The following is a 23,429-nucleotide window of genomic DNA, read 5'->3' as shown; positions in this document are numbered from 1 at the left end:
ATTATGACAGTGAAATTATCTGGGGAATGAAACTTTTTAATTTGCTTAAAAGGTATTGAGAAAACCTTGGGACAAGAGGTCGTTGAACTGTCCCTCATTTTCAACACTGGCAAATAGGCGCAAACTAAGGAACTGTACAGCTGTACAGATCAGATACTTGGCTCCCAGCAATTTGAGGAAGAAGCAGCAAATTTGATCTTGAGTGTTTTCATGTTTAAGGGCTAGCTTATTTAACACTTGTTCCTTTAAATATTTGAGTCAGTTTATTTCGTTTGGTGTATCTCAGTTGCACCAATTCCTACTTTCTTATTGGGCCTGTTCAGACAACACACCAAGCCATGTTTAGGAGGCTAACTCCTTTGCAGCCATTGATTACTGAGCATGTTTAAACCATGGTTATGTAATTGCCATGGTTAGGAACAGTTCACACAACAAACTAAGTCATGGTTCACATGACATGGTAAGCCATAACATTTAGCTCAAAACGCTTAACCACCGTGCTTTAGTATGTCATCCGAACAGAGTCTTTGCCCTGGTTCAGACAACACGCTAAACCATGCTGCTTAACCACAAAATGGTTAAGGGAATGCATTCCTTTAACCATTTTGTGGTTAAGCAGCACGGTTTAGTGTGTTGTCTGAACCAGGCCTTTGTTTCTTATGGTTCTTTTATCTTTAAACCTGACTTGAACTGGATAAGCTTTCAAACAGAGGATAGTCATCTGCAAAGTAGAACACCTGGGAACTCTGAACTATTGATTCTTCCACAGGGAGTCCTGCCTCATACTTTGAGAATCACACTTTATTGAATTAGAAAGTAGTTTTGAGGATATCAGTTCAGACAGAAGATACTTCCTATGTCCAGCTTTAAAAAGGACAAAAGAATTACCTTGCTTTGCCTTCCTGGATCAAACCAAAGGTCAATTTAATTCCATTCTCCATTGCCAGCTATGACCAGCTAGATGCTCCTGGGAACTCACAAGCATGCATGATGAAATAACCATACTCAAATATTTGATCTTTGTCCACAGTATCTAGTAATTATTCAAAGGTATATGGAATATGGCAGATTCTGTTCTTTGGAATCACTGCGAATAGCTTAATGTTTTCCATGAGAATCTTCATTCAAAGCCATTAAGCCAACCAATATCATCATACCCTATGGCAATGAATTCCATCAGTTAACTATATATCACATGATGCACTGGCAGATGTGCCTATTTGTTTTGTACTCCCTTTGCATTATAACTACATTTGGTATCAAATATTTCCTTGACAAAAGGGGAAAACATTAGGGCTTGCAATTCGTAGCCTTTGAAAAAAATTATTTATTTATTTATTTATTTAGAATATTTATATACCGCTCCCCATTGAAAAATTTCAGAGCGGTGTACAAGGTAAAATGAAAATAAAAACAGAATAAAACAGTTAAAACAAAATTTAAAAAGAAGCAAAAAACAACAACACAGAAATCCAAGGCTGCATGTTAAAGAAAGGCTTCTTGGAATAAAGATGTTTTCAGGAGGCGCCGAAAGGAGTACAAGGTTGGAGCCTGCCTGACCTCCAGAGGCAGGGAATTCCACAGGAGGGGCGCCACCATGCTGAAGGCTCTTCCCCTGGTGGATTCCAATCGGAGGATGGGTCTAGGTGGATCCACCAGGAGCAGGCCCTCGGATAACCTCAGTGACTGGGCAGGTTGGTAAGGGAGAAGGCGCTCTCTCAGGTATCCTGGTCCCAAGTTGCATCTATTCATTTCATTTGTTCTAAATCTACTACCATTTTCATTTGTTGTTTCTCAGGTTAGAAGTATTTTGAGAGATTAGATTTACTTAAATGACCAAATGCTTCAGTGACCCTGTTCAGGTGACACACTAAGCCATGGTGATTAAACATGTTTTGAACTAAACATTATGGCTTAACATATTATATAAATCATGACTTAGTGTGTTGTGTGAACCATTCCTAACCATGGTGGCTACATAACCATGGTTTAAACATGCTCACTAACCATTTGCTGCAAAAGGGTTAGTGGCCTAACCATGGCTTAACGTGTTATCTGAACAAAGTCAGAATGGGCTTATGTTTAGTGCTAACCCTATAGAACCACAGTTTCACTAACCACATCACCTGAAGAACCGTATTTCTTTGATTGTAAGACGCCATTGATTGTAAGATGCACACTAATTTCAGTACCACCGACAGAAAAAAAAAACTAAGACACACCCACGATTCTAAGACGCACCCCATTTTTAGAGATGTTTATATGGGGGGAAAATGCATCTTAGAATCAAAGAAATAGGGTATCGTCTGAACAGGTCCATTGTCTTTTTGTGCAGGGGGAGATACTTACATCCAGAGTTTTATTTGTCTATCTGTGAATCCTCAAGCCTTAGAACCCCATTTTTGTTAGATGGAACAAGAGTGGGACACAATGTTCTATGTTAGGTTAATCATGTATCCTATTTTACAGATGGCAATCCACTATAGAACTGCCAGAGGACAGTCCTCTGTTTGAAGGACTGTCCAGACTAAGTCTGAAAGCACCCAGATAGCAGACAGAGCATGTACATAGGCCACCTGGTCACAGTCTCTACCACTATGCTGAAATGTGTTATATTTCCATTTAAATTATAACAATTATTTCTATATTTGCACCAATACATATTAATTAGCACATGCAAATTGTATGCAGGTCTGTGTCCTCTTTTGCCATCTTTTTGGGCAATGCATAAATGCAAGTGTACCATAGATTGACATAGTGACGGTATGATACTTTCCTAATAGTTCCAAACACTTAATTTGCCTTTCTTCTACATGCTAACAATTCTAGGCATTTTTGTAAAAACGCTGCTAGGAGAGAAATACTATACATATCCAAGAATTTCTACAGTATGAACAATGTGAAATTTTATACTTTCGTATTAAAAAAAACCTTCAGTCCTAAGTTTCATAATGCTCTGCATCTATTTGCCTGGGACAAATGTTAGACTGCCAAGCTACAACTATATGCACTTATTTACGCTGCATAAAATGTGCTTCTGCCATAAAGCAAAACCTATGTGAATTTCTGTCTCCAACTTTGCAAGTTCTGACCATAGAGGAATTCTTTATTATTATTATTATTATTATTATTTATTTATATAGCACCATCACATGTTCTGCACTTAAGCTTTACTCATTAATAAATTATCACTTCTGTGACATTTTTATAGCACAATTCTATTCATGTTTACTTAGAAGTAAGCCCCATTATGTTCAATCGGGTTTACCCCAAGGTAAGTTTGGACAGCATTGCAGCATTTGTGTACAACATACTTCATAATCCTTCATGCACTTAGTTTCACGCCAAGTGTATAACACGCCAAGTTATTCCCCTTGTACATATATTTGCAAGCAAAAGGATAACTGAGGCTGAGACACAGAGACTTCCCGAGAACAATAGGTAATTCATTGGCCGACTAGGGGCATAATGCTTAGTTTGCCAAGCCCTGATCTAGATCTCTTGCAACCATGAGAGCTAAGATATATTTTATGATCAGAGCAGATTCGCTCATGATTCTGCAGGTCTGCTTGTTACCCAGGAAAAGCATTGCATTTCTAAGGTTCAACCCAGAGACTTTGTTTCTGCATACTTCCTTTAAGCTTAGTTAATCCTACTTTACTGACAAATGGAAAGAAAAAGAAAAAGGCAGATAATATACCATCTATGTGTGCCCAAATAAAGACGGCAGTGAAGGATAGAGTTTCTATAGGCTAAATTAGATTCTGGGCTTCCACACCAAAGATTACAAATCAAGATGTATAATTAAAAATATTCTATCAAAATTATGAAGGTTACACTGGTATCATATTTTTTTTTGCAACTTTCTCATTGTAAAATTTCACACCAGAGGCAGTAATTGGCAGGGACAAAATTATATAGCAATTAGGGCATGACAGCAAAAGCAAACAAGTACTGAAAATGGGTTCGACACTTCTGGTAACAAGCAGGTAATTATCACAGCAGCTTGAAAGGGGCATAATCAACCAAACTGACATCATCCCACCCACATAATAAACGTGAAATCCCTTTACGTCCAATGTAGCTTTTACACACAGCTGGTAAATGTGGCTAGTCTAGTCTCCGTGTTTGACTCCTTGTAGCTGATGTTTCATTCAGTCCAGTTCAGATAACTACTTTTTTGATGCGGGGATTTCGTTTACTGTTAAGTAACCTTTATAGAAACATATGTTTTCACTCTGCTAAAATCTAGTATATTTTAAAACATAATAATTGTTTATGCCTCTTTTACTGACCACAGTTTGACATTTTAAAATTCTTATGGCATTATAATGGTTGATCAATCTAAAATACGTCTCTTGCATAAGTACCACATGGGGAAAAATCAGTTCCTTCCCCACATTATTTTAGATTCTAATAGTACATTTCCATATACTGAAAGCTGGGCTTATAAAAATGTCCCTGCAAGTTTTCCAAAGAGATGTTAACATCATTGTGCGCTTATTAACCATTGATGAATTTTCAAAACTCTTGAGAGATAAAATGACATTTCCTTTTACACGTTATTAAAAGTCCTCCATTAAGATCATTTCAGCACCCCCCATAATGCCATTTCTTGTTTCCAAAAGGAAACCAATATTTGTTACTTGCATTTAAATTGCAATCCAGTCCAGAGAATAGTCATAAACCCATATATATATTTCCCACCAGTTTCCTTTTCAATAGCTTCTCTAACTCCCTATCAACTACTCTTTAAACCCCTGCCCATACTTAAAAGAAGTTGGGGGTTCTTTGATTCATTTCAGTTTCTATCCCACTCTTTTCCAAGTGATCAGAAGTAATAACAACAGTTTAAGGGGGAGAACGTAAGAGATACATTAAGGAAAAGACAGAGTCGGGGCACTGTCAAGAATGGGGATATCATGTACACACTATACTCTCATCCACCTTCCTCTTCTACACGCAATTAGTTCTCGATCTCTCCCTTCTTCCACATTACTTCAAGAAGCATTAGGAAGAGGGATTTATTTTATTTATTACATAAATAACAGCCTACACTTCCAAGGAGTCCAAATGCAGTATCCTCTGGAGGCCAGAGACTTTTCGGCTTGTAACATAAACTACTGTTCATACTATAAGAACTTTTTCCACATAACATAAATAACATAAAATTGCATATAGTCCTTCTACCTTTCAAAACCGGTATTGCAATATAGTAGGCTTTTCAACTGAGTCATAAATTAAAAGCTTTCTATTAAAGAAAATGGGATGGAGACTAAACCAAATTGGGACTATTTACAAGGTTCAAGACACCCCAAAGGCCGGTATCACATTTTAGCTTATTGGGTAATCATTTAAGTGAGGTCCAAACATTTTCAAAATGATAGGGTAATTCTAATTGACTGGACGCTCCAGGTGCAAATGTTTATATTTGCCATAAGAGTTAAGGCTTAAAAACAATGACCGTTCAAAACACTGGATATAAATTCTGAAAATTAAAAACAAGAATCACTTCAAGCAATCTCAAAACTTTAACACTGACAAGGGGTTCTGCCTGTCAGTATCAAGTTAAGAACACTTTATATGTGATACTAATTTGTCTCTAACTCTTTTATTTATAACTTGTGAGGCAATACATACAAGTAATATATAAAGCAGAACACTCACTGGCTGTGTTCAGACATCACTTTAAACCATGATGGGTGAATAAGCTATTCACAGTAGATTATTTTGAAAATAAGCTACTGTTATCCTCCACATGATCAGACAAATAAGCTACTATGCCCAAGCTTGCAGTGTATAGGAGGCTGCAAAATCCCCAGGAGCTTATTAAGCTACTGTGTGTAATTTGACTCACCCCCCTGTCCTGCTACAGTCCTCCCACTGGAGCAGTGGCGCTGTTTTGCCTCTGGAGGTTTGCAGCATCATGACAAAATTTCATACACAGCCTCCCCCACCCAGTCAGGAGGCACTGGATCCACCATCCTGCGCAATAACTCACTGAGGAGGAAAAAAATCCCAAGTGCCCCCAAAAGGGGGAATAACTTGAAAACGTGGGCATTTGCAGGATCAGGACCAAATTCTACACACAATTGGGAAACATCCAATTCACCATTCATTTCAAGATGATTTATTATGCATTTCTTAAAAAAAACATGCAAGTGCCCCTCAAAAGGGGGAAGTGGCTAGAAAATGCTGGGGGGTTACAAGATAAGGACCAAACCACATGGTCAGCACACTCAGGTCCTCTGGAAAATATCTACTTCAACTAGCAAAAACTAGATGAACAACTGCTACCCAGAGAACCTTCTCTTCTGCTGCTCCCAGACTGTGGAATGGCCTGCCGGAGGAGACTCATCAGCATGACAGTCTACTAGCATTCAAGAAAGCTATAAAGACTGATCTCTTCTATCAGGCCTATCCAGTGGAATTTTAAGATGTTTTTAAAATGTTTTTAGGACGTTTTTAAGGATTTTTTTAGCAATGTATATTATGTTTTAATTGAGTATTATGTATTTTATCATTTATTGTTGTTCCCTGCCTCAATCAAAATGGAGAGGCGGGCAAGAAATATATAATTATTATTATTATTATTATTATTATTATTACTGAAGTACTTGATGCCCTATGAAAACCTAGCATTAACTGTGAAAGCAGTGAAAATCTGAAAAGTGGAGATGCTTATAACACCGCAGGGGGTTGCAGGATCAGAACCAATCCTCATAGCCTGCCTGCTCTACACCGCTGGCTTGGTTCCTTTAACATGTACCTAATCAGTAAGCCAGCAAACAGCAGAGCAGCAGCTGTTTTCACTGCTCTTGCCATACTGTTCTGTAGCCAACCAAAATAACTCACTGTGACCACCATACAACACAACAACCCATGATGGATTTAATAACCCACCCTGCAGACCATGGGTTATCAGAGTGGGTTATTTGGCCCAAATAAACCATCATGGTTTAAAAGCTCCCACCAGATGACATGAGAGCCCATGAAGGGTTGATTAAGCCATCATGGCTTAATTAACCCATCATGGGTTATCATGCCACCTAGTCACTATCTAGTTGAGATCAGAAATGCATAATGAATCACCTTGAAATGAATAATTAAATTATTGTTATTAATATTATTATTATATTTACAATATTTATATACCACTCAATTATCTAACACAGATTCCAGAGCAGTGAACATAGGTATAAACAGTAAAAAAGATTTTAAAAGCAAATTAAAATTGTTCAATATAAAAACAGTGGCTAGTCAGTTGAGGAAGGCTTCTCAAAACAGAGTTGCTTTCAGGATGTGCTGGAAGCAGCCTAGTGTTGGCACCTGCCTGACTTCCAGGAGCAGAGAGTTCCACAGAGAAGGGGCCACTACACTAAAGGCTCTTCTCCTGGTGGATTCCAATCGGGCCACAGGTCCACATGGACCATGCCCTCCGACAACCTCAGTGATCAGGCAGGTTGATAAGGGGGAAGGCACTCTCTCAGGTATGTTTAGGACTTTGTACATTAGTACCAAAACCTTAAATCTGGCCCAGTAGCCAATAGGTAGCCAGTGCAATTCCCTCAGCAAAGGTATCTGGATAATAACTGAATCTTAAATTATTAGAATAAAATATCTCTGTTGCAACAGTGAAGACTTACAACGAGCAGCCTTACAAATTCAAACCTAGGCAGTTTTTTCTGTAATGACACAAATCAGTAGCTTTCTACACCCTGCTGCAGAAATATTACATCCCTAACAAATAGAACTGTCATCTCGTCACTTTGCCAAGCAAATATTTCTGCGGAAATAAAACAAGCGTTGAAGCTTTTCTAAAACATTTGTGAAAAAGTGTAAACACTCATAACATACACATTTCAAAAGTGTTGAAAAACTTTAGAAGTTTTTAAACCATTACATAAAAATCTATGTATCTGGAAGCAGCAAGAGCCGACTACAAGCACAAAGAACTTAAAACCTAGGCTTTCCAAATTATCTTTATTATTATTATCATTATTATTATTATTATTTATTTATATAGCATATCCTATGCAGGGTGGCTGAGGAAGAGAGGAGATCTTCTCCATGCTCCCTGCATTTATGTCTAGACAGCCTGTTTTGCCAGCCTAACCTGGGAACTTTGAAGGGGGATGGCAACACAGAGCATAGGAAGTTGCATAAAGCGGCTTCCCCAGTCCCCTCCCGAGACCACCCGCTTTCTGCCCTCTGCGCAGTGTTTAAGAGTGCTGACGCCAGCAAGAACCATGCCAGCTACAAGAGGGGAGGGAAGCGCGGTTACTGGGAACTGAGGTCGGAGCCCTGGCCGAACAACCCCATGGCCATCTAGATAATGTCTAATGGAAATAGGTTTGTGCCCTTAATTGATCTGTTTACCAGGACAATATTGAAAGCATAGCTGGCTCTCACCTCCCTTGTTACTTTAGAGGGTGCCAACTGCCCAACTCTCAAATATCAATTTATGTATGTAGAACATGTTCAAATTTAGGTGTCAAAACTTTACCCTAAAATGGTATACAGCCATCCACTCCCGACTGTGGGAAGATTCACTTCACTGGATAGGGGCAAGAAGCCCCTCCTTACTGATTAATGAATCAAACTCATTTGCACACACACCTTTTCTTAAGTTCACAAAATTCAAAAGTCCAATATTTTGCTATACACTGTCATCTTCTGAACAAAACTGAGCCATGCATTTTTAGAATTTAACTGTTTTAATCATTTTTAATTCGGTTTCTCCAATTTCCCTCTTCTCTTATGTTTTCTCTATATATACCTGATCTGAATAAAACTTTCATAATTTGGAAGTAATTGGGTTGACTAAGTGCTTTGGCAGCCCCAAGAATCTGTTCCTCCAATGCAGCCAGACTGAACATTCACATCACCATATCAGCCCATGACAGGCTAAAAACTTGCTCTAGCGAAATGGAAGAGATTCAGGAGATGGTGCTATTGCACTCATGTCCTATTTGTGGGTTTCCTACAGACACTTGGTTGGCCACTGTGTGAACAGAATGCTGGACTAGAAAGACCCTTGGTTTGATCCAGCATGACTCTTCTTGCGCTCTTATCAGACTATCTAACTGCCCATCTTAAGGGGCTCTGCTTTAAGATACAGGCAAGAAAGAGGTTTATTTATTTATTTAAAACACTTATATCCCGCCTTATATCACTAGGATTCTACCTATATCACTAGGATTCTACCTATATCACTAGGATTTCTACCAAACAAAGCTGAGGGTTGAAAATTTTTGTGATCTTTTACACAAGAGTGCACTAATTTTAGCTGGCTTTTTAGCTTGCTTTGGTAGTTTTGGTCAAGATATGCACTCACCACCGACCTCAGATTGTAAAAATACACTGTGCATTGGGTTGCTCTAAGGGAGAAGCCCATGCCTTCTTCCTCAAGTTGGGTAGGGGGCCAGGGACTCATCCCTGTGCACTGAGAAAGCAACAGATTGTCATCCACCTTTTCAAGTCTCTCCAAGGTTTCACACAAAGCCTGGGAGATTCTTCCATCCTTCTCCCAAGCTTGGAGAAGAACAAATGATTTTGCCAAAATACAAAAAAAGTAGGCTCACCACTGTGAATCCCTGGTTCAGTGGATGATCCAGGCAAAATACAGAATAGCACCTCCTGAATCCTAGAGCTTGTGATGATTTACTATGTCCAGTATAAAATTCATAATAATAGTCATAATACATTACTTAATTGTATTTAAAATGCTGAAACTTACATGTATTCCTATAAATGTTTTTTCATAAAAAGGCAGCCCTTGATAGAAAGTAATAATTCAAGTTTAAGAGACTGTAAGTGTAGATTATAAATTGCAATGCAAACTTTGAAGTTTATGTTAAATTGAATTTCTTTTTCAACCAAGTTATTATTAAAATAAACCACTTGTTGTAACATATTTTTAACTTAAAATTCACTTTTAAGATCCACTTTTTAAAATCATTGTCTATCCCAATTGGAATAGCATGCATCTAAAATAAATGGCCAAAATGTTTCATGTACTTACGCTCTGCATCTACCCTACCCACCTGCCACACTGAAAGTGATTTGGGACAAGGACTATGTTTACACTGTACATTTAGATGAAATAATATTGCAGTGGGGCTGTAGTATACAATTTGGGGCTCTCAAACACCCACAAATACTAATGTTTATATCAGGAGTTAAAGACCTCATTTTCCTGAGCCAACATTAATTGGAATAAGCATTATGTCTAAAAAGCTTCAAGTTACTATGGGGATGGATCCAGATTTACACATACTTAAGAGTAGAACCATTGGGATTAATGGCACCTAAGTTAGTCATGGCTAACTTACACCCCACTGTTTTCAATGGGTCAACTTTTAGTATACCAATTTCTGTATTTAGTTTGGTTTAGGATATTATGGGATCAAATCTGTGTGTTTGTCAGTTTCAGCCAAAAGGTTGAAGTTTAGATCAAAAGTTTTCACCCCTTCATAGAATTCAGAGATCTAAAGACGGTAGTGCATGCACTGGTAAATTCAAGGCTTGACTTCTGCAATGCGCTGTATATAGAGCTACCTTAGTGCCTAGTCCGGAAACTTCAACTAGTTCAAAATATGGCAGCCAGGTTGGTCACCAGTATACCTAGGGGTGACCATATTACACCAACTTTAAAATCTCTTCACTAGCTGCCAATTAGTTTCTGGGCGAAGTATAAAGTGTTGGTTATTACCTTTAAAGCCCTACACAGTTTGGGTCTAGGTTACCTGCAGGATCGCCTTCTCCTGTACAATCCACCCCGCACACTTAGGTCCTCTAGGAAGAATTTATTTCAGTCAGTGAAAACTAGGCTGATAACCATTACCCAGAGGACCTCCTCTTCTGCTGCTCCCAGACTGTGGAATGGCCAGGAGAGATTTGCCAACTTAACAGTCTTTCTGAATTTAAAAAAGCTATAAAGACTGATCTCTTCTGGCAGGCCTACCCAGTCAAATTTTAAGATGTCTTAAAAGATTTTAATATTTTAATAATGTATTGGTTTTATTTTTTAATCAGTTTTATGTATTTTATATTTTTGTTTTCAATGTTGTTCCCCGCCTCGATCCAGAGGGAGAGGCAGGCAAGAAATTATTATTATTATTATTATTAATAGGTGAGGAAGTTGTGCTCAGGAATCGGAGATTATCTTATATAAGAATATGGTAGTTTAAGGCTTATTATTCGAGATCTACCAGACCAATTTTGCTCATTTTTGTTTTAAACTAAGCTTGAGCAATATATTTTGAAATTCAAAGAAGTTCAAAGCTTGAGCTTCAGGAGCCAAACAGTAGTTAACAAGAATTGCCTCTCTGCCAGAAGCAAACATGGTATTTCTTGCTGTTGCCACATTAACAAGTCAAGCCTCTGTGCCAGAAACAAAGATGGCGGCTCCTGCTGGTAGGTTTGTCCCTCCTCCGCCTCCATTAAAAACAAAAAGGCCGTTCTAGTCAGAAGCAAAGATGGCACGATCTGCTATCACCCATTCAAAAAGAATAGCCTCTCTGTCAAAGACAAAAATGATGCCTGCCATCACATTTATCCATCCCTTCTCAAACACTCTAGATGCTGTGCATGTTAGGCATCCCCTAACTATAAGTTAATAATTAACTATAAGTTAATTCCGTGATATAAAAATAAATAAAATCAGGACAAAGAAGGAGGCGGCAACAAGAGAATGTTGGTGAATTTACGCGGTAGGACTCTCGCATTACTTGGATAAGGGCAAATATGGCATCCCAGAGGTGAAAGAGGCCCCGCAGTTGCCATAAAAACCCTCCAGGTCTTCCTCTGCTGCTCCCCCCAGTTCACAAGTGAATGTGATGGGGCGGAAAGAAAATGTGGTTCACTATTGAATAATACACCATCAACCCCCCTCTCAGAAAAAGAAATAAATGGCAATAATGCCCATTGGAATGTATAGCAAGTCCCTCCCAAATCCCCCTGATATTCTCATCCTCCTATCTTTAAATGACCCCTCCTCTTTCCCCGTCTATCTCTCAGAGGGCGCCCTGGCACCCACATCCAACCATTTTTGCGAATCACACAGATAGGTTCGGTTATTGGGCAGTATAGAAATGCAATAAATAAATAAATAAATACCTTTTCCCACCCCACCCCCCACAAGAAAAGAGAAGACCCCTTTGCCCCTTTCCTTTTAGGATCTGGATTTTTAGTCCCCCATCAGTATCCTATTGTTGCTGCTTCCTCAATTCTTTTCCCCAAGTGTATCTCTATTTCCAGAAGTGCTTTCTTTCCAACCAGCCTAATGGAATTTTAAAATAATAATACTTTTCAATCGACCAGACATAAAAGAAAAACACACCTACCTCATTCACATAGCAACACCTAATGACAAAAACGTAAAAAAGGAAAAGAGAAAAATATACACCACTGGCTATGGAATTTAAAGAACTATGGCAACAGGAAAAGGTTACATTTATTCTGTTAGTCATGTTAGTCATTGGTATCACATTAAAAAAATATTTGTTACATAAAACCTTCAGAAACTGGGCTTACCAAAATACATCCACACCAACATCCAAAAAGCAGTCATGCTTAAAACGTGTTCAATAGTCAGGAAATTTCTGAATCATTAAAAGATAGCATGACTTGGCAAGCCTGTCACGTTCATCTAGAAAAACCACCACAAGCGAGAAGAGAAAGATAATAATCCTTAATAATAGTAATAATAACTTGCTGAAGGCAAGTGCTCAGCCTGGAAGCAGTAGCTGCTACAGAGGCTCCACCTCCTCCTGGCTTTGCTCCAGCCTGGACTCCAAAGATGCACAGAACAGGCCGAACTAAGTGGAGTCCCTTCTTCTTCTACAGAGTTGGGAGTGCATCACCCACATCATCTGCTGGTACAATGACTTAAATCTCCAATTTCTCTTAGGCTTCCCAACAGGTGGGATTTTTTTTTATCACCTAGAACTACCCAGAATTACAATTTGCAGTATGTTTCACCCTCAGACTTCTAGCGCCCATGGTGACATGGGCTTTACACTAATAGATTTCAATAAAAGGTCAGGGGAAGAAAAGAAAAGGTTTTAAACTCAGAAAATAGAAAATTAGATTGCAGAAATGATGAAACTATCCTCTCCTGATTGGTTGGAGCTGGGAATGAATAATAGATAAATGCCTAAGCACAAAGGAGGAGAGAATAAGAAAGGAAAGAAAGAAAGAAGGGGGGAAAGTCAGAGCTGCTGGATCTGGAGAGCTGACAGCAAGAACTGGATCAATAACAGTAAGATGTTGCTTAGATAAAGGGCCTGGTTAAAAGAGGGACACAGTCTATTTAGGTTAGCTGGATGCATTTATCCTGTGTTTTATTACCCTATTGCTCATATGGTTGGGGTGTGTGTGTGTGTTTATGTGTGTATCCATTCAGACTATAAAAGTTTGTCCTATTGACATTTTTCTTCAACAAAATTTAAATGTTATTATTTGAAACGTTGCGATTTCTTTTCTTTTGGGTTATCCAAGCCATGCCTAATAGTCAACCCCTACACTACCTCAGGTAGATACCTGAGACCCAGAGAGTTTTAAGGCTGGTTTGGTAGAGGCAGCCAGAGAGGGGGGAGATTTCTACCAGGTGGCAGCAGAAAAGCCCACAGAAAGGGAAAAACCTAAAAGGAGCATAGGCACATTATTTTGCTTTTTTTCCCCTTCCACTCACGGAACAAGGTATTGCAGGTTCATACAATTGGGTTGTTTAAAGAATACGTGTTCCAAATAGTCTTTATTTTCATTAGTGCATTATGGTAGCAAAAATGTGCCTGACTTGCTATTTACTGTGTTATCTGTACAGCACCATGTACATTGATGGTGCTATATAAATAAATAATAATAATAATAATAGACTGGAAAACCCCTGCAAGAAGTTTAGTCAGCATTGAGGTGTCTCCTATGCTTCTAGACAAGATGGACTAGCCTTTTTTGCGCTTAGTACATCAATTGAATTTCATGGGAAATATATATTTGTATTATCACTTCCCAATTCCCAATTCTAGTAGTAGGTATGATGCATGCCTGATAATGGCACCATTAAAAACCTATGGATTTGAATATTCTTGTTTAAAAACAAAACAAAAACAAAAAACCCTTTTAGAAAATGACTGGAAGAACTGGTTTACACACTATTACCAGTTACTTCAAGATCAATGTGTTTCCCACAGATACTTCCTTATTTCCCATGCCATATCATACACTATTATTATTATTATTAGTAGTAGTAGTAGTAGTAGTAGTAGTAGTATCCTGCCTTTTGCCCAATACTGGGCCTCAAGGCAGCCTTACAAAAATTAAAACATATACATTTTAAAACCTATGAATAGAAATATACAAAAGTTTAAAATATATTACAATATTAAAACATTAAAACATTTACAATACCTGACAATTTTAAAAGACATGAGCACAGACGGAGGCCCAGATTAATCGATAAAGTCCTGCTGAAACAAAAAATTTTTTGCCTGCCTCCAAAAGCACATCAAGGAGGGAGGGAGCCAGTCTAGCTTCCCTGGGAAGAGAGTTCCAGAGCACTGGAGCAGCCACCGAGAAGGACCTCTCTTGTGTTCCCACCAGGCGTGCCTGTGATGGTGGTGGAACTGAAAGAAGGGCTTCTCCAGAAGATCTCAAAGCACAGGCAGGCTCATAAGGGAGAATATGGTCTTTAAAATAACCTGGACCTAAGCCATATAGGGCTATGTTAATGACCAAGTGGTACAAACTCAAGCAACCTCTCAAGCCCTCAGCAGTTTTTTCATTCATGTGGTTTAGATGTCTTTAAGTCATTTACTGTTGTTCAAAAACTTTTTATTATAACTATCAATTCATGTATCCACTACATAACAATTTTATTATTTATATGTTAATTAATAATATCTATACACAACCTTTTCTTGTTATTGTTGCTAAAAAGTCATCAAGGTAGTACATAATTTAAACAACAAAGTCATAAAACCATAAAACACAAGCTGCTAAAAACATTAAACAATTACATAATTTAAATATCTAAATAAAGAGATGCATCTTTACATCCTTTCTGAAAGTCAAGAGAGTTGGAGAGTGGTCAAGCATAATGCTTGATGGAATATTTTCCACACTTTGAAAGCAACATGCATCCCTGACAAACAGGCCCCTGCAGATATTGATATCTTCAGAGGGCCTCTTTCCAGTCCTTATATCAGTCCTATTCATATTGATATAGTCAATTCCATCACACTATACGAAATGATAAGTAGCATTGAAAAAGCTTAACTACCAACAGAGATCTCTGACATACCGAGGGACAATACTGAGAATAATATGAAATACAAGGTGTAGAGTGACAGAACAAATTAAGGTATTATGTTTCATAGTATATATAAGTCTCCCATTAGCTAATCTCTTAGTGGCATCTCATACATCTGCCCAGTTTGGGGCACTTCTGTAGAACTCAGGGAAACTGTGTGACCAACACAAAGCATGAGATCAGGGAGAAAGAAACAGGGGATCAGACAATCTTGCTTGGGCAGAGGACATGTTTCCCAAATCCAGCATGCATGGCAAATTCAGCAATGACTGTAGACACACTGATGAGTAATCATCAGTACTGCTTGGAGACAACTGAGGGTGGAGGACTACCTTATCCAACAGTTTCACTAACAAAGTGGGGGAAACAAACAACCCACAAAATATAAATCTGTTCATTATGCAAGGATTCTTTCATCCCTGGGCCATGATTCCATACACATGACAACTTGAAAGGCTGTCACACAGAGGAGGGCCAGGATCTCTTCTCGATCCTCCCAGAGTGCAGGACACGGAATAATGGACTCAAGTTAAAGGAAACCAGATTCCAGCTGGACATCAGGAAAAACTTCCTGACTGTTAGAGCAGTGCGACAATGGAATCAGTTACCTAGGGAGGTTGTGGGCTCTCCCACACTCTCCCACACTAGAAGCCTTCAAGAGGCAGCTGGACAAGCATCTGTCAGGGATGCTTTAGGGTGGATTCCTGCATTGAGTAGGGGGCCTTGAAGGCCCCTTCCAACTCTGCTATTCTATTTCTATTCTGTGATTCTATGAAATGCATAAGGAAATGTAGCCAAAGAATGGGAGTTGAGTAGGACTGAAGGGTATAGCAGATAGTAACAAGGCAGACAAAGAGGATACATATGAAAGAAGCAAATGCCTAAAGGAAGGGAATCTTGAACAGGACTAGTTAGGAAGATTGTATTCTTCTACCACTACTGCCAGTGTATATTGTCAATGATACTCACTGTATTTACCTGCCTTCACTTAAAACATTTTTTTTAATGAAGTCAATGTCAAAATCAAGGGAAAATTTGTTCTTAGTTTGAACTGTACTCTCCTAAAAATTGAACAAATCAGGAAAACAGTTAAACCAGGCTTCACCTACCCTTCAATGTTATAAGCCCTATTCATGCATTCAGAAACTTACACCACCATGCAAGAAGGAAGAGCGAGATTATGAGCATGCTAGTTTCAACCCTCCATTGCCCTTCTCACATGCCACCCTCTTAGGGTAAACTTCTGAAGTGGGGAAGCTCTCTGTGTGATGTAGAAACTTGATTTTCCAGAATTCTACATCAGGTGGAGCACCTCCACAAATGGAAGAGGTTCCCTGCTTCAAAAGTTCACCCTGAAGAAGAGGAGGCCAATGAGAACGGTGATGGGGTGGGAAGGAAAGGAGCTCATTCTTGTTCTCTCTTGTCACGTGTTGCAGGAAGTTTCTATAGTCACAAGAATTTCTTAATGTCCAACTTCTTTGGGGAAACATCAAACATGACTTCAGTATACCTCCCTGACCATGTTCACCCCTCTGTTGTTAAGATACCATAATGCATATTTACCTTGGATTACCACTCTTTATCTTTCTGTAGATGTCCATTATTTATTTATTTATTTACAATATTTATATACAGCTCCACATCTAAAACAAAATCCATTCCTTTCACCAATAGAAGAATAAGACCATGAAAACTGGTTAGGTTGAGTGTAAAGAGGGACATATGTAACGTGTTGGTCAAAGACTCCAGAAAGGCCAAAAAATGGGGTATTGAACCCACCCCAGAAGTTAAAACGAACTGATTTAAAGAGTGAATAATTTTCCCTAATGATCACCTTCAAAGGACCAACAGGAGATCCAGCCAATGAGGAACCGAAGGCCTGTGGGCCAAATTGAGACCCATAGGCTTCTCCTCAGGTAAGACCTCACCCCCTCAGAGAAGGGACAGAGGGTGGGAGTGCTCCTCGAGGCTGCGGGTCCATCTACTCTGCGCCTCCCTGGGCTCTCTCCACTCCTCAGCTGATTGATGTGGATTAGTTGAGGAACTGAGAGGTTTGGATTTTTATCTCCATTGTGGCAGGGTGAAATGGTTTAAACCTCCCCTGTCCAGCTTTCGCCATTCCTCAGCTGACTGGCACAGAACAGCTGAGAATCAAAGGGGGGTATTTTCATCCTCATCATGGCATGCTGGGCAGGGAGGTTTAAACCTAGGACCCCAAAATGGGGTGAAATCCTGCTCTTCAGCTGAGCTATTAGCCCAGTATTGGCAACACTGACTGGCAGTGGCTCTTGACGGGTTTTAATTTTTCTAGCTCTACTTTGAGCTGCAGAGGATTGAAACCCAGGACATTCTGCATGCAAAGCATGTGCCTCTACAACTGAGCAACAGCTCCTGAGAAGGGTTTGTGCACACCTATTTAGGCTGAGTGTATCTGCGAAATTTGTGTGTGTGGATGAAACAGTGTTTGAAAGTGTGACAGGGATGCACGGAAGTAATGACGCCACCCACTTTGGGTGGTAGCTCTACTACTGAGCTATTGTACATCCCAAAGCGTGTATGTGCCTTCAAACGAGCATGTGTGATCTAGTTCAGGGATGGCAGAAAGTAGATCTCCAGATGTTTTAGACTTCAATTCCCAGCATTTCTGAGCATTGGCTAAGATGGAACAACTTCTGCCCATGCCTGCCCTAGTACATGTAGGGCACCCATGATACAATATCTTTATAATTGCAGCCCGTGCTGTTTCTTGATTCCACCATCCTCTCCATCTTGATGTATCAAGTTCTCATTTATATAGTAAGCTGCTCAAGCTGCAATATTAATAATTAATAATTATATCCTAAAATTTCATATTATTGCCTTTGGTTTCCAAAAAGAGATGTATAAAAATAGTCTGAGGCCTCTGAAATCTAAATGGCTCTGAGTTATCTGTATGGTGGGTAATATCACCTTAGCCATCACCCAATGAATAGAACAAGAGAGCTACAGCGAGGAATAGAACTGCAGTGTTAAGGATGACACATTTTTAACACATGCATTCTTTATTCACAATATTCAAAAAACAAGATCAACATGTCATCAGTAACTCTTTATTGGCACCACTTTAAACAGGGTGACAATAACCATGCCATTTCTAAGCCCCAACTTCATTTTTAAGATCCCTTTCTCTCCTCTACCATCCCAAATCTTATAAAAAATGGTGGAACACTGCCCCTTTGGAACACCTAAACATGCAAGCAGGCTCTTGAACTGTTGGGTATGAACAGTTTGGGCTAATAATTATTAGATTTGCACAAGCAATAATGAAACCTCAATGCATAGAAAGTTCATTCTCCCTGCAGTCCATTAACAAATGCTGCAGTTGGAGTCATCTCATTTTTGCCTTACAATTCAGATATGAAATACCTGAAAATTTTAACCTCATTAGTAGGATCACATCTGACGCTGCCAAGGTTTTTATTACTATTTCTCCCATTCTCTTGTCAACTTTCACATTGGAGAAGGACAATCTCTTCTGACAATTTTCCAAGCTTAAGACAGTAGGCCTGTCAAATATCGCTAGCCATCTGCCTTTTTCATGCTACCCTTAAATATAGTTAGATGTCTCAAAAAAAAACTACAAGACTCCACCCATCAACAATCAAGTTCACATTAAAAGCTCTTTTTCTGTCATGCTCTGTACAGCAAGTGTTGTAAATGTATGCGGAAGGTACATTTTTAATTGTATTTTATTCTGCTTTCACTACTTTTTTTCTTTTGATTGGAAGTTCCTCTGAGCAGAGTCTGGCTGCAACTATTTGGAAAGTACCCAGCACATAAAATGTCAAACTGGCATTATGACTGATCATTTTTTCTTCCTTGTACCATAGCATAAGATGCCATTAGCACAAAATATACTTAGCTCAAATTAATATTTGAACATACACTAACTAATCTGCTTTTAAAAGAGGTATGTGATAAATATTTTGAAGACAACACCTCAGAATATACAGAGTGCTGTGTGGAATCAGTTGTTTTTTTCCTTTTCTCAACCAGGACAACACATTTTATTATACAGAAAAGGAGAAAAGTATCTGAGCCAAGCTAAACTTATTTACTTATGGAGAACCCGTTTCTCACTAGGTGGGCGCCCAGAAATAACATTTCCCCCTAAATTTCAGGAAGACTGTTAACTAGAAGCATGACTCCTTTAAATCAAAAGTGTTAATGGAACATTACTATATTCATCTTACAACTTTAACTACAATATCCTTTACATCTTCCAAATTTCTAATGTCCAATTGTTTCACTTAAAATAATCAATCACAACATCAGTAGTAACACACACAAAGATAATGCTAAGATAGCTTTACGTGAAGGAAAAACCCAATACGCGTTAGGCAATACTGAATTAGCCATTTTTAAAAGATACATCTCTGACTTAATTACTACTGTTAGTAGCCCCCTAACATTGGGAATAAAAGTATTTGGGATGTTTACACAATGGACTAGAAATTATATAGCGCTTGGAAGTAGGAATTCCTCAAAACAAGAAACAACACTGTGACAGAACAGGAACTTACAAAGCAAAGGGGGAAAGGGAAAGCCAATAAGCCCCAACAACAGTAACAGCACTCATTTCTCAAAACTGTGTAAATTTTAAAATAACATCTCTAAGGCTACAATCCTACACCTACTTACCTGGGAGAAACTCCCATTGAGCACAGCGGGGCTTACCTCTGAGAATATAGGATTGTACTGATGAAAGAGTGTTTTACTCACTCACTCCACAGTCTGGTCAGGTAAAACACTCAATGGGAGGGGAGCTCTTGTATTCTATATAAGATTTGTTTGATTTATTGTTCAAGGTAAATATGGTGAACAAGAATCGCTATGGAAGTTTCCAGGCTGAAATGATCAGTAGTATGATCCAATTAGTGTAATGTCAAATGCAAAAGTGAACCAAAACAAAACACACAGCACAGAATGTTACATTTTTCATTATTCTAGAGTAGGAAAAGAGGTTGAGCAAATATCACAACTGACACTAATTCTACAACAAGAAAATGGCACACACTGACCAAGTAAGTTTAAAAGAAAAAGGTCATTTGGTTACTACATATTACTCATGTTAAAAAAAAGGTATAGTAAAAAGTCACTGAACTGTGAATATATCATCTAATGTTTATAAGTAAAGTGGCTCAGGCAGCTGTGTTCAAGGGATATGCAGCAACTGCTTTCATAACATTAAAAAACTATTGCATAGTGCTATTTAACAAGACATTAATGAATGGCTTAGCATGAATGCAGCTGCATCACACTGCTGACAGAACAGTATCTTGTCCTCGCCTTGTATTTGTCTTGAAAGTACTGAAGCTAAAAATATTTTCAACGGCCAGGCATTGTACTACAAGGCTATTCCTTACATAGCAAGTATTCATTTTATTGTGCATGAAAATAGTACCAGCAATACCTACAGAATCTTAATATACAATTAACAAAGCTATAATTACGATTTTTATTTGGGCATAGAAAGTTTTGTTCACCAGAACATTTTATACAGTTGTTTGGTTAGTGTTAATAAGCTTTTCAACACCGGCACAGACCCACCTGTCTCATTTTACTTCAAATAGGCACAAATGCAATAAAATCCACACTTTAACAGCAGAACTGCACTAGACTTCAAAATGTCAGATATTAAATAAAATTAAACAGCCTATGGCTGTTATATGATGGGTTATATGACTAAAATATATCATACTAAGGAATTAACTGCATAGGCCTTATGTGAGAAGAACAGTACTGGCAACATGCTGGAGGAGTTCGTCCTTACACTGTGTATCAACTTCGCAGAAACAACTAGTTACATAACCTCCTTTTCCACTTATGACCTATTTCTTATAGAAAACCAAATAATAATTTAAAATGGCTTCAATAGTTCACACATGCTTTATTTTGGAATGTTCCAGATAACATTTTTAAAAATTCCTCATAGAAAGGAATGCCATATAGAAAAGTTTTCGTTTGAAATTTTATGCATACAATATTTAAACTTGAAATTATTTGCAAAACTAAAGAGTTGTACTGGTGACTTCAACAGACACGTAAATCATATTCCTTATTATAGCCTATGCAACAATCTAGCATTCAAGCGGAGAAAAATCCAACAAAATAATGCCGCCTACACCATTTGAGAAAAATAAATTCAAATATCTGAACAAATGACTTTTATTCATAAATTAGTTCCCATTGCAGAGCAGAGCTTTTCACTTGATCGCAGGGTGTTAGCTAACAACAGATACCGATATAACCATTTTTACGACGACCACAGACAACAAACTCCTTTGAAATATCTCGTGTGTCAACCTAGTGTTCCCGATAACTTCCTAGAATGGTGCTCTTGCTTCGGATCCCACCACCCCTCTTTATTTTAAACCAGTATCAGTCTCCAGGGAACCGTAACACCGCCTGCCATATATAGCCCGGGGGCTCCTGTCATATTTTGCCCTCTAATACAAAGAAGTTAACGGCAGGGTACTCACCACCGTCCAATTTTGCCTGTACAACATTATCCACAGCCTTGGAACCTTTCACAAAACCCCTTGGAAAAACGAAAAGGTTGGCATCGGTGCCCAAAGAGGATTATCCGAAGGAAGAAATTATTAACATGTTAAAATCCAAGCTCAGTGTCGTACGGAGAGAGACAAATTGCTCAGCACTCCCTTAGATCAGCCATATTACTCTCCCAAATCAAACAACACTTCACTTCCCAGGCTACTTCCCTAGCAGCCTCAGCTAAGACAACTGGTGGGCGCTCCCCTAGACCAATGGTGCCTGAACTACCATTGCGGGAGCTGGCTAGGAAGGTGATCCGTGAACCCCCGAAACGCCTCGGAACTTCAGCTCTCAGGATTTCCCCCCCACAAACACCAGACTAGAGCCTCCGGAGGAGGAAGAGGAGGAGAAGGGAAGGGGAGGGGAGGAACCAAGAGGGTAAAAAAGCACGGCTGGAGAAAGTAGATCCGACTATTTGGAGCGCCACAAATGTGCGGACTGGATTCATCCTATCAAGGATCCGGAGCGACTAGTCCCACAACACTCCCTCTGAAAGAAGCCTCTGCTTTAACTCTTTCCCGACCAACTGAAAGCAACTATACCAAATTGATCTTCACTTTAATCTTTTCCAACAGAATCCTCACTGCCACCACCGGGGAGAAACCTCGAACAGGGTTTAAGGGAGAATTTCATCACCTCATGCAACTCGAATTCATTTGCGTGTACAGCTGCACGTCCGAAAGCCTGGGGATAGTCTCAGAACCAGAAAGGAAAACTGTCACCTCAGCTCCATAAGGAGTTCAGTCTGAAGATGGCTCAATAAACGGGGAGACGAGGATGCGCGGGGGAGATGGACCCTACTCTCCTTTGTTAAACAACTTTGCTTCCCCACTTCCAGAACTCCCCCACCCCAAAAAAAGTCCCCACACCTTGAGTAATATCTCCCTCACCATCTCCCATGGTACCAGTTTTCAACTTCAAGCTATAGTACGATTTTAAAGGAGTTTTCATACGTCCATATTCTCCAAACATTGGTAAGGTTTTTCCTTTGTCCCCTTTCCAGTCCCTCAACTGGCTTCTGCCAAAAAAAACTTTTTCAACTGAACAGAAACAAAGGAAGCGTTATGTAACTTTTATTTCACTTATCCTGAGCTTGTCCTCTAAAAATATCACAAACTCGCCCAGTTATCTATCAGAACCAACCAATCTACTATCTTAATCCACAAAGTCGAGGCTGGGCTATCTTTGGTCTGTCTCAAACAATGCTTATTTCAACATGTTTTTACGTGCTTTGCCAGTAATTTATTTCAATGGCCTATTTACTGGTCCACACTTAAATAGCCTTGATACTATTATTCAGCTGATTAGAAAACCAACATTTATTATCTGTATGCTAAAGGGGAAACTAAATGTTAAGCTAAAATTCCAGTCTCCTCCACCCTCCCTCTGCCAAATATGGCCTTAAATCAAATATAATTTTACTTAAGTGCAGCTATTTCCAATATCTCCAAATTATGCAGACATAAGGCTGCAATCTAATTTACACTGACTTGGGAGTAAATGTCATTAAAATCAGAGGGAC

The 23,429-nt window shown here is 38.9% G+C and overlaps 1 protein-coding gene across 9 annotated transcripts in view; it reads right to left on the bottom strand.

The window, feature by feature from the left end:
- Positions 1-23,429, bottom strand: part of KMT2C (lysine methyltransferase 2C) — a 208,126-nt gene that overhangs the window by 162,901 nt on the left and 21,796 nt on the right. The window contains exon 1 of one of the 9 annotated variants that reach the window (XM_063126258.1): positions 21,835-22,241. The exons of the other annotated variants lie outside the window; for them this stretch is intronic. The gene's annotated coding sequence lies outside the window, so the exon portion shown is untranslated. Of the gene's footprint in view, positions 1-21,834; positions 22,242-23,429 lie in introns of those variants that run through there. 9 annotated transcript variants of the gene reach the window in all.

Source organism: Elgaria multicarinata, chromosome 1, assembly GCF_023053635.1.
Source record: "Elgaria multicarinata webbii isolate HBS135686 ecotype San Diego chromosome 1, rElgMul1.1.pri, whole genome shotgun sequence".
Classification (NCBI taxonomy): domain Eukaryota; kingdom Metazoa; phylum Chordata; class Lepidosauria; order Squamata; family Anguidae; genus Elgaria; species Elgaria multicarinata.
The sequence above is the reverse complement of the archived record's forward strand: the minus strand, read 5'-3'. Positions and strand labels throughout refer to the sequence as shown.